The following is a 10,112-nucleotide window of genomic DNA, read 5'->3' on the forward strand; positions in this document are numbered from 1 at the left end:
AAGATCGTTTTTCTTGAATAATTGGTGTTTATTGCATGTAACATTATTATATTTAAAATAGTTTTTCTTGAGATAGTAATGTTTATTGCATGTAACATTATTATATTTAAAGTCGTCTTTCTTGAAATACTAATGTTTATTCCATGTAACTTTATTATATTTAAAGTCATTTTTGTTGAAATATAAAAATAAAATAGTGTCTGGCACATGAGCACCCTGTGACAATTGTCACTGTTGTTATTTTTACTGGGCAAGAGGTTAGGATATGCCCTGTGTTTGGTAAATGGTCAGTAAATGCAATAAGTGCTACTTCCCCCCATCCTGCTCCTCCTTTCTGATTGTCTTCATGCAGCTCCTGCCACATGGTGGTCTGGAGTTCCAAGTTCAAGGTCTTGAAACCAGGCAACCAAGGGATCTGGGTTGCCTGTCACTACCAGAGCCAATTAAGCAGAGACAGAGTTGAATCATATATGAGCATTTACTCCAATAATGCTGGCAGTTCTGCCTCTCCCCATAAACTAGCTGCTTATATTGTGTAGAAGGAAAAAGATTACACAGGAAAGTAGGAATTACAGGCATGGGGAAGTAGGTCCGGTATACTGGCTACAGGTTACAGGCAATGTGGGTTGGGGGGTGGGTCTCAGAGGGTGCCTCCAAGCCCAGACTGTTTCAGCAATGAGGTTGTTAATCTTTCCATGAAAATGGGCAGTTCTCGGAAAAGGAGAAGGGACTGCATTCCAGGGTTAACTCCCATGTCCCGGGGCGTACAACTCTCAGCCAAGTTAGTGCTTTTTTGATCAGAACAGAATAAGCATGGTTAACGGAGCATAATTAATATTTCTTATAACTATAGCTAGTTCCCATTATTCTATTTCTGCCCCTAACAGTGTGAATTGGTCTTCCAATCTCATCTGCCCAGCAAAGCTGCTGGATGGCCTCCTCTGCCTGGATGCTAAGGGTGGCCATGCAGCTGGCATGAGGAGGAAGTGGGGACAAGCACCAGCCAGATGTCCCCCTTGCAGTTAGGCCGAGCCTCCCCCATACTCCTTCCTCTTGCCCTCGCCCACAGAGGCTGTCACCCATGGGCACTGCATTTCCAGCTCAAACAGACACAGTGGGCTTCCAGCTCATGTCTTCCAGGACATCTGGACCCCTCCCATCCAGCCTAGCACCTCCCTCCAAATCTGCTGGCACCCTGTGCTGCCCACCGGTCAGCACAGCCAGAGAGGGACATCGTGCTAGGTGCACAGTCCAGCCGCGCACATGAGACCTCCCTCCCATCTCCCTCTCCTCCTTCCCCTGGTCCTACCAGTGCCAAGGGCCCTCGTTGTGGAGACAAGGCTTGGGCCTTTCTGTTCCCCCTGACACCTCCCACAATGTGGCCCTGTGACCCCTGTGATTGCAAACCAGAGCATGGCACTCTCTATAAAAACCTGATAGTGGTCCCATGAAGTCTGAGCCTGGATCCCACAGGCCTGAGTGGACAGTCTGCTTCACACTGCCCCTCAGGTCACACTGGGCTTTCTGCTTCAATGGAGCCCTGTCTCCCTGGCACCCCCATCCCTGTGCCCAGCTGCCCCTTCAGCTGAGGGACATTCCATCCTTGAGAAGGTCACCCCTACCTCATACCCACGTCCTGAACATTCTGTTCCCCACACCTCCCATCACTCACCCAGCACACTGACACGGAATGACAAACGGGCCTCCTCATGACCTTTGGATCACTGGTCGCAGAGAAAAGGCCCTCCAAAACACAGGCACCAAAACCCAGAGGAGAAAATGAGAGGGTCGGTTGGAAGGAACTATGTCTTTCAAAAACAGTGTCCAAATTATGCCAAAGAATTCATTCTACTTTATAGTGAACAAGATGAGGGCTATAATGGAAATTACAGGCTAATTCTCTAAACAAAAAAAGAAATGAATTCACTGGGTTTTTTGGAGGGGGCATTTTTGCCCCTAAAATTTTATATTTAATAATTCACATGCTATATTTCAATAGGGTTCTGACACCACACAGTCATTTAGGGGGAGAGGGACAGATGCACACACACAAAGAAAATAAACAAAAAGTGCTTGGAAGGTATTTTAGATCAAATGATGTCCCCCCGAAAGATCAGTTAAAGTCCTGACGCCTAGTATTTGGAAATGTGATCATATTTGGAAATACAGCAGGTCCTTGAATAAAGTCGTGTCAGTCATTTTGTTATAACATTGATGAGAATGGAACTCTTGCTTATATCAATTAGCTTTTGATAAAATTAGTTTTGTTATAAATCATTTTGCTTAAAGTCATAGAACTTATTGCATTGAGGAGTTTACTATAGGGTCTTTGCAGATGAAAGCAAGTTAAGATGAGGTCACCCTGGAGTAGAATGGGCCCTAACCGAATGGCTGGTGACCTTATAAGATAAATTTGGACACAGAGACGGAAGATGGCCATGTGGACATAGACCTAGAAATCGGAGGGATGTGTTTTAGAAGCCAAAGAATGCCAAGGAGTGCCAGCAGCACCAGAAGCTGGAAAGGGGCAGGAAAGAGTCTTCCCTAGAGCCTTTGGAGGGAGCATGGACCTGCCAACTCCTTGATTTTGAATTTTGAACTCTCAGAACTGGGAGATTATAAATTTCTGTTGTTAAGCCACCCAATTTGTGGGACTTGGTTCTGGTGGCTCAGGAAACCATACATATATCCTGGTCTGACTCATGTGATGTTCTGGTCTCTCCTCCTGGAGCACCCCCTCCTTCTTCACCAGTGGCCATTCTCCCCATGATCAATTATTCTTTGGACTGACCACCAAGTCTTTCTTTGTCAATAACTCATAGGCGTTTTCGTTTCCTCTCCACAGTCACTTCCTTCCACCACATAAAATCCCACCAAGTTGCAAGATTTGTCCTATCGTGTCAACATTATTTTTATGGATTATCTACAGCATTCCACAACCAGAGAACAGCTGATAATAATAAAAAATCACATGCCAGGGGTGCAGTTGGCACTGTTTTTCTTAATCATCAATGTAGTAGTAAGCAGTTTCCATGTTGTAAAACCCTAATTTCTCTCCACACTCAGAACTACCCTCCTTGCAGCTGTGACATCCCTAGGGATCTTCCCAAAACTGCACATCAAAAAGATGAATGATGCAATAAATGCTATTGGGACAACTAGGAAAATAAAAGGTAAATCCATAGCTCACAATTGATCTCAGTATAAATTTCTGACAGATCAAAGTATCACATGTGCAAAATAAAATCATAAAAGTGCTAGGGGAAAAAACCACATGGGGGCCTTTTAAAAATAACAATTTGAGCCCTGACCAATGTGGCTCAGTTAGTTGAAGTGTTGTCCCATGCACCGAAGGATCAAGGGTTCGATTCCCGGTCAGGGCACATATCCAGGTTGTGGGTTAGATCTCCCGTGGGGAGCATATGGGAGGCAACTGATCAATGTTTCTCTCTCTCTCCCTTTCCCTTCCTCTATCTACACTCAATTTTTTTAAAAAAAAGAGCTTCTATGTGTGTTTTACCATCGTTTTTAAAAAAGAGCCTCTATAAATAAATTTTTAGAAGTCTGACAGCTAAAAAAAATTTCCCAAGAAAATAATAGCGATCCATCTTTTTTTAAAGAGTGAGAAGATGCTCAGCTTCATCCTGTTATGCAAAGAGCCAAGGTCCAGAAGGCTTCAGTGTATAGTGGAACCTCGGTTCTCAAACTTAATTCGTTTGGAAGGCTGTTCAAAAACCAAATCATTTTTTCCCATTAGAAATAATATACATTTAATTAATCCATTCCAGACCCTCAAATGATTCCCTGTTCTAACCTTTCTTATACATGGTACATGTCTAATGTACTGTTTAATCTATAAATAAACACTTTAACAAAAAGGATGTGAAATGAAATTTTAACAAAAAGGAAATGAAATATATGGTAAAAAATGAAAATTCAATAATAATAAGCAGCAACCAAAGCAGAAAAAAACCCACAAAAATATTCACAGCACAATTTTCTGATGTTAACAATGTGAGGTTTAGTGGTAAACTAACTCATACTGGCACATTCTCTCCTTTGTTTGTTGCCTGAGAGACACATGACTGGTCATACAGGTATCAGCATAAAAGGGTTGTCGGGTTGACAAGTGAATTGTTCAAGATGGGAGACAGTAGAGAACTGAGGTTTGACTGTTATTTCTTGCTGATAAAAAACAAAACAAACAAAAAAAAAACCTCAGAGGACTGGCTGTGAAAGACATGAGTTTATTAGGACCTACATGCGCAGGAGGGGAGGGGAGGGCAGCCTACTGGTGAAGTCTCTGCAACACAGACTTTCTCGCTACAGGATTATGTAGAGTACAAAAAACAAAGTGAACAGAGTAATAATGTTTACAATCCAGGCTCACATCCAGAAACAGTTTCTTTTTGGTGATTTCTTGAATGAGGAGCTGGCCAGGCTCCCAAGGTTCCACAGGACACTCACAGATGGCCTTCATTACTCAGAATGCCCAAAAGGTGGGCGGGGGAGTTGGAACTTGGGAAGGGGCCTATGTTCTCACATATTCACATATCACACACTCCACCCCAACATGGGTACCATTCTTCTGCACTCCATATAATCTGCCCATTACCTCTTCCACAAACCCTGGAGAGGGACAAAAATGGGTGAGGCATTGTATCTATATACCACAGCAACAATATACAGCAAAAGAATAACAGAATTAGCCTGACCGGTTTGGCTCAGAGGATAGAGCTTTGGCCTGCAGACTGAAGGGTCCCAGGTTCGATTCCTGTCAAGGGCATGTACCTTGGTTGTGGGCATAACCCCAGTTTGGGGGGGTTCAGGAGGCAGCTGATCGATGTTTCTCTCTCATCGATGTTTCTAACTCTCTATCCTTCTCCCTTCCTCTCTGTAAAGAAATCAATAAAATATATATGTAAAAAAAAGAATAACAGAATTATACATATCAGTATCAGAGTATATAAAGCTTATCATTAGCCCCAAAACAAGTTTCCAAACCATGTTGAGATAGGATCATTGACTGGATTTGTTTTCCAAAACAGCCCAGCAGTAGAAGAGGGGGAAATCTCCAAATATACCCAAAAATCCAAAACATTGGACCAGAGATCCACTTCTTCAACCCATCTCACAAAGCTGTCAGCCTGCACTGAACTAAGGAGAATAAGACAAATGTTTAGCAGGCATCAACAGAGGCATATCAGCACCAGTGGGTAGTATAAAGACTGTTGCTGAAAGGAGTGAACCACAAAAGGCCATCTATGTAGGGATCAGTTTATATGAAATGTCCAGAAGAGGCACATCCCTAGAGACAGGAAGCAGATTGGTGGTTACCAGGGGCTGAGGGGGGAAGGGAGGGGGCGGAGAATGGAGAGTGACCGCTAATGGGTTTCCATTTGAGTTGATGAAAATGTTTTGGAACTAGATAGTGGTCATGGTTGTACAATGCTGTGAATGTACTTAATACCACTGAATGTACTTTAAAATGGTTAAAATGGAAAAAAAAAAAAAGACTGTTGCTCTGTCCTGTTTATCCTTGTTCAGGTGGTCTCCCTGGTCTCCTATACCCTAATTTTTACTGGTGACATCCCCTGGCCTAGAGTGCTAGCTGTGAGAGGAAAAGTCTGAATCTGCCAGATGGAAATAATTAAGGTACCGACTCAAATAAGTTTCTTAGGGTTATTTACTTGAATAGTAGTTGGCCATTTACCAGTTATGGTAGGTTGTATAAGCAAGTCCTGGGGAAGACTCTCCCCCCATGGGGCTGCGAGAGTGCACCAAAGGGTACAAGTTTGAGTTTCCCAAGGCCAGGTTAATACATTAGCTCCATAATGTATGTCCTGGGGTGCTGGCACAACAGGTTATTCTTCATTCCCCAGGAAGGTCTTACCTCAGGATCCATTATTCAAACTTGCACTTTCAGTAGAGATGCCCATGTCTACTGCAGCATCTGGAATGCTACAGGTCAATCTGGTAGGGCCTTTTTATTTACTTATGTTAATCCTCACCCAAGGATATTTTCCCATTGATTTTTAGAGAGACTGATAGGGAGAGGGAGAGACAGAGAAAAAAACATTGATGTGAGAGAGACACATCAATTGGTGGGTGGCCTCATGCACGCTCCATGACCAGGGCTGAGGACCAAGGTTGAGATTTGAGCCTGCAACCAAGGTACACTGTGGAGGTCAGTTTTCTCAGGCAGACAATTGCTATCCTGGTGGTATTTGGCTTGGGATAAGACAGTTGACCTACCCTATTGGAAAACACCTTGCACCTTGGTGTGGAGTTGGTGAGGCCCATTAAGAGACTGATAATAACAATTAGCCTCCAGGCAGAAGCAACTGCCCCACCCTATTCAAAAAACTCTCTCCACACCTGTGGAAAATTACCTGAAGGCTATTCAAGACTAAATCCAGCTCAGCCCACATGGCACAGTGGTTGAGAGTCAACCCCTGAACCAAGAGATCTCTCCCTCTTCCTTCCTTTTTGATATCAATAACAATTTATTAAAAAAAAAAAAAAAGACTGAATCCAATCAGTCTTCAGGCAGAGGCAGGTCTCTGGACACTTGGAGTCTTTGCCTGATCTAATTAGTCCAAAACATCTTTTGACACTATCCTGCACTAGATATTGAGAGGTGCAGATCTACCTAATACATAGTCACAAACCCTAACAGGCAGCCAAAATGAGGAGACAAAAAAACAATCCCCAAATGAAAGAACAAGAGAATTCTCCAGAAGAGAAGATAAATGAAATGGAGATAAGAAATTTATCTGATATCGCGTTCAGAATAATGATAGTAAACATGTGCAACAGCATGAGAAAAGGTATAGTAACTATGAAAACAGAAGTCAAAAATAAAGAATTACATAGCACAAATAAAGGAATACACAGCCGATTAGGAGATTAAAGGATTTAATCAGTGAATTAGAAGACAGGGTAGAAAAAAATTAGTTAATCATAGAACCAAAAAGAAAAACCAATTAAAAAACAGAAGGACAGGTTAAGAAAGTTGTGGGACAACATGAAATATAACAATATTTGCATAGTAAGTGTACCAGAAGAGGAAGAAAGGTAGAAAGAGATAGAGAAAGTTTTTGAAGAAATTATTGCAGAAAACTTCCCTAACCTGATGAAGGAAAAAGTCACACAAGTTCAGGATGTACAGAGAACCCCAAGCAAGATGAACCTAAAGAGGTCCACTCCCACACACATCATAATTAAAATGCCAAAAATTAAAGACAAAGGAAGAATCTTAAAGGAAGCAAGAGAAAAGCAAATGGTTAATTACAAAGGAGCTCCCATAAGGCTGACACAGGATTTCTCATCAGAAACTCAAAAGGCCAGAATGGAATGGCATGAAGTATTTAAGGTAATGGAAAGCAAGGATATGAGACCAAGATTACTATATCTAGCAAGGCTGTCATTCAAAATAGACAGTGAAATAAGACAGTGAAAAAAAGGCTAAAGAAGTTCATCACTTGAGAGCATGAGTGGGGGGAGGGGGCGTTATGGGGGGATGAGGTCACATATGTAATACCTTAATCAATAAAGAAATTAAAGATTGAAAAAAAAAGAAGTTCATCACTGCCAAGCCAGTACTAGAAGAAATGCTAAAGGGACTGCTGTAATGAGAAGAAAAAATAGAGAAAAAATGTAGGCATACAGAATTAAAATGGCAATAAACAAGTACCTATCAATAATAACCTTAAATGTAAATGGATTAAATGCTCTAATCAAAAGACATAGGATAGCTGAATGGATACAAAAACATGACCCAACTATATGCTGTCTACAAGAGACCCATCTCAGAACAAAAGACACACATAGGATGAGAGTGAAAGGGTGGAAATGTTTCCATGTAAATGGAAAAGAAAATAAAGCTGGGGTAGCAATACTCATATCTGACAAAATAGGCCATCACAAGAGACAACAAAGGTCACTACATAAAGGGATCAATCCAACAAGAGGCTACCACCCTGGTAAACATATATGCACCCAATATAGGAGCACCTAAGTATATAAAAAATACTTCGAGTGACTTTAAGGGAGAGATTGACAACAATACAGTCATCGTAGGGGACTTTAACACCCTGCTAACTGCACTGGATAGATCTTCCAGACAAAAATTTAACAAGTAAACTGTGACTCTAAAAGACACACTGGATTAAATGGATTTAATTGACATTTATAGAACATTTCACCCCAAAGCAGCAGAATATACATTCTTCTCAAGTGCACATGGGTCATTCTCAAAAATAGATCACATGTTAGGACACAAAACAAGTCTCTACAAGTTCAAGAAAATTGAAATCATATCAAACATCTTCTCAAATCACAGTAGAATGAAATTAGAAATCAACTACAGTAAAAAACACCCAAAAACATTCAAATACCTGGAAGCAAAATAGCATGTCATTACTGGTAAACAATGAATGGGTTACCAATGAGATCAAGAAAGAAATAAAAAAAACTTCCTAGAAACAAATGAACACACAACAACCTCAAATCTCTGGGACACAGCAAAAGCAGTCCTGAGAGGGAAGTTCATAGCACTACAGGCATACCTCAAAAAACAAGAAAAATTAATAATGAACTATTTAACCTTACAACTTAAAGAATTAGAAAGAGAACAATAAGAAAAGCCCAGAGTAAGTAGAAGGAAGGAAATAAAGATTACAGCAGAAATAAATGACAGAGACTTAAAAAAATACCAAAAAAAATAAAATAAAATAAATGAAACCAAGAGCTGGTTTTTTGAAAGGATAAACAAGATTGATGAACCATTAGCCACACTCATCAAGAGTGACTCGTCAACAAGTAGGTGGAGCAGCCTCCCCTGCAGACAGAGATGCAGATCTTTGTGAAGACCCTGACTAGCAAGACCATCACCCTTGAGGTTGAGCTTAGTGACACCATTGAGAATGTCAACGCTAAAATCAAAGACAAGGATGGCATCCTGCCTGACCAATACCATCAGATTTTTGTGAGCAAACAGCTAGAAGATGGCCGCACTCTCTCAGACTACAATATTCAGAAAGAGTCCATCCTGTACTCGGTGCTTCATCTGAGGGGTGGCATCATCGAACCCTCCCTCCACCAGCTCACACAAAAGTACAACTGCAACAAGATGATCTGCCACAAGTGTTACACCCACCTGCACCCCCACGCTGTCAACTGCCTCAAGAAGAAGTGCGGCCACACCAACAACCTGCACCCCAAGAAGAAGGTTAAATAAAGCCCCTCCACTAACTCCTTGGGTCCACAGGGCAGCCTGAACCTATCTGAACCTTGTGACCCTGGGTCCTCAATAAAGTTTCTCTTTTGTTGACTGGAGCAGTAAAAAGAAGAAGGAGAAGGAGAAGGAGAAGGAGAAGGAGAAGAAGAATAAGAAGAAGAAGAAGAAGAAGAAGAAGAAGAAAGAGGAGGAGGAGGAGGAGGAGGAGGAGAAGGAGGAGAAGGAGGAGGAGGAGGAGAAGGAGAAGGAGAAGGAGAAGGAGAAGGAGAAGGAGAAGGAGAAGGAGAAGGAGAAGGAGAAGGAGAAGGAGAAGGAGAAGGAGAAGGAGAAGGAGAAGGAGAAGGAGAAGGAGAAGGAGAAGGAGAAGGAGAAGGAGAAGGAGAAGGAGAAGGAGAAGGAGAAGGAGAAGGAGAAGGAGAAGGAGAAGGAGAAGGAGAAGGAGAAGGAGAAGGAGAAGGAGAAGGAGAAGGAGAAGGAGAAGGAGAAGGAGAAGGAGAAGGAGAAGGAGAAGGAGAAGGAGAAGGAGAAGGAGAAGGAGAAGGAGAAGGAGAAGGAGAAGGAGAAGGAGAAGGAGAAGGAGAAGGAGAAGGAGAAGGAGAAGGAGAAGGAGAAGGAGAAGGAGAAGGAGAAGGAGAAGGAGAAGGAGAAGGAGAAGGAGAAGGAGAAGGAGAAGGAGAAGGAGAAGGAGAAGGAGAAGGAGAAGGAGAAGGAGAAGGAGAAGGAGAAGGAGAAGGAGAAGGAGAAGGAGAAGGAGAAGGAGAAGGAGAAGGAGAAGGAGAAGGAGAAGGAGAAGGAGAAGGAGAAGGAGAAGGAGAAGGAGAAGGAGAAGGAGAAAAGAAAAAGAAACAAAGTGAGAGGACCCAAATAAATA

The 10,112-nt window shown here is 42.1% G+C and overlaps 1 pseudogene; it reads left to right on the plus strand.

Moving 5' to 3' along the window:
• The first annotated feature begins 8,851 nt into the window (after nt 1-8,851).
• On the plus strand, nt 8,852-9,349 carry LOC102250333 (annotated as a pseudogene).
• Nucleotides 9,350-10,112: the final 763 nt, after the last annotated feature.

This window comes from Myotis brandtii, unplaced genomic scaffold (assembly GCF_000412655.1).
Source record: "Myotis brandtii unplaced genomic scaffold, ASM41265v1 scaffold321, whole genome shotgun sequence".
Lineage (NCBI taxonomy): Eukaryota > Metazoa > Chordata > Mammalia > Chiroptera > Vespertilionidae > Myotis > Myotis brandtii.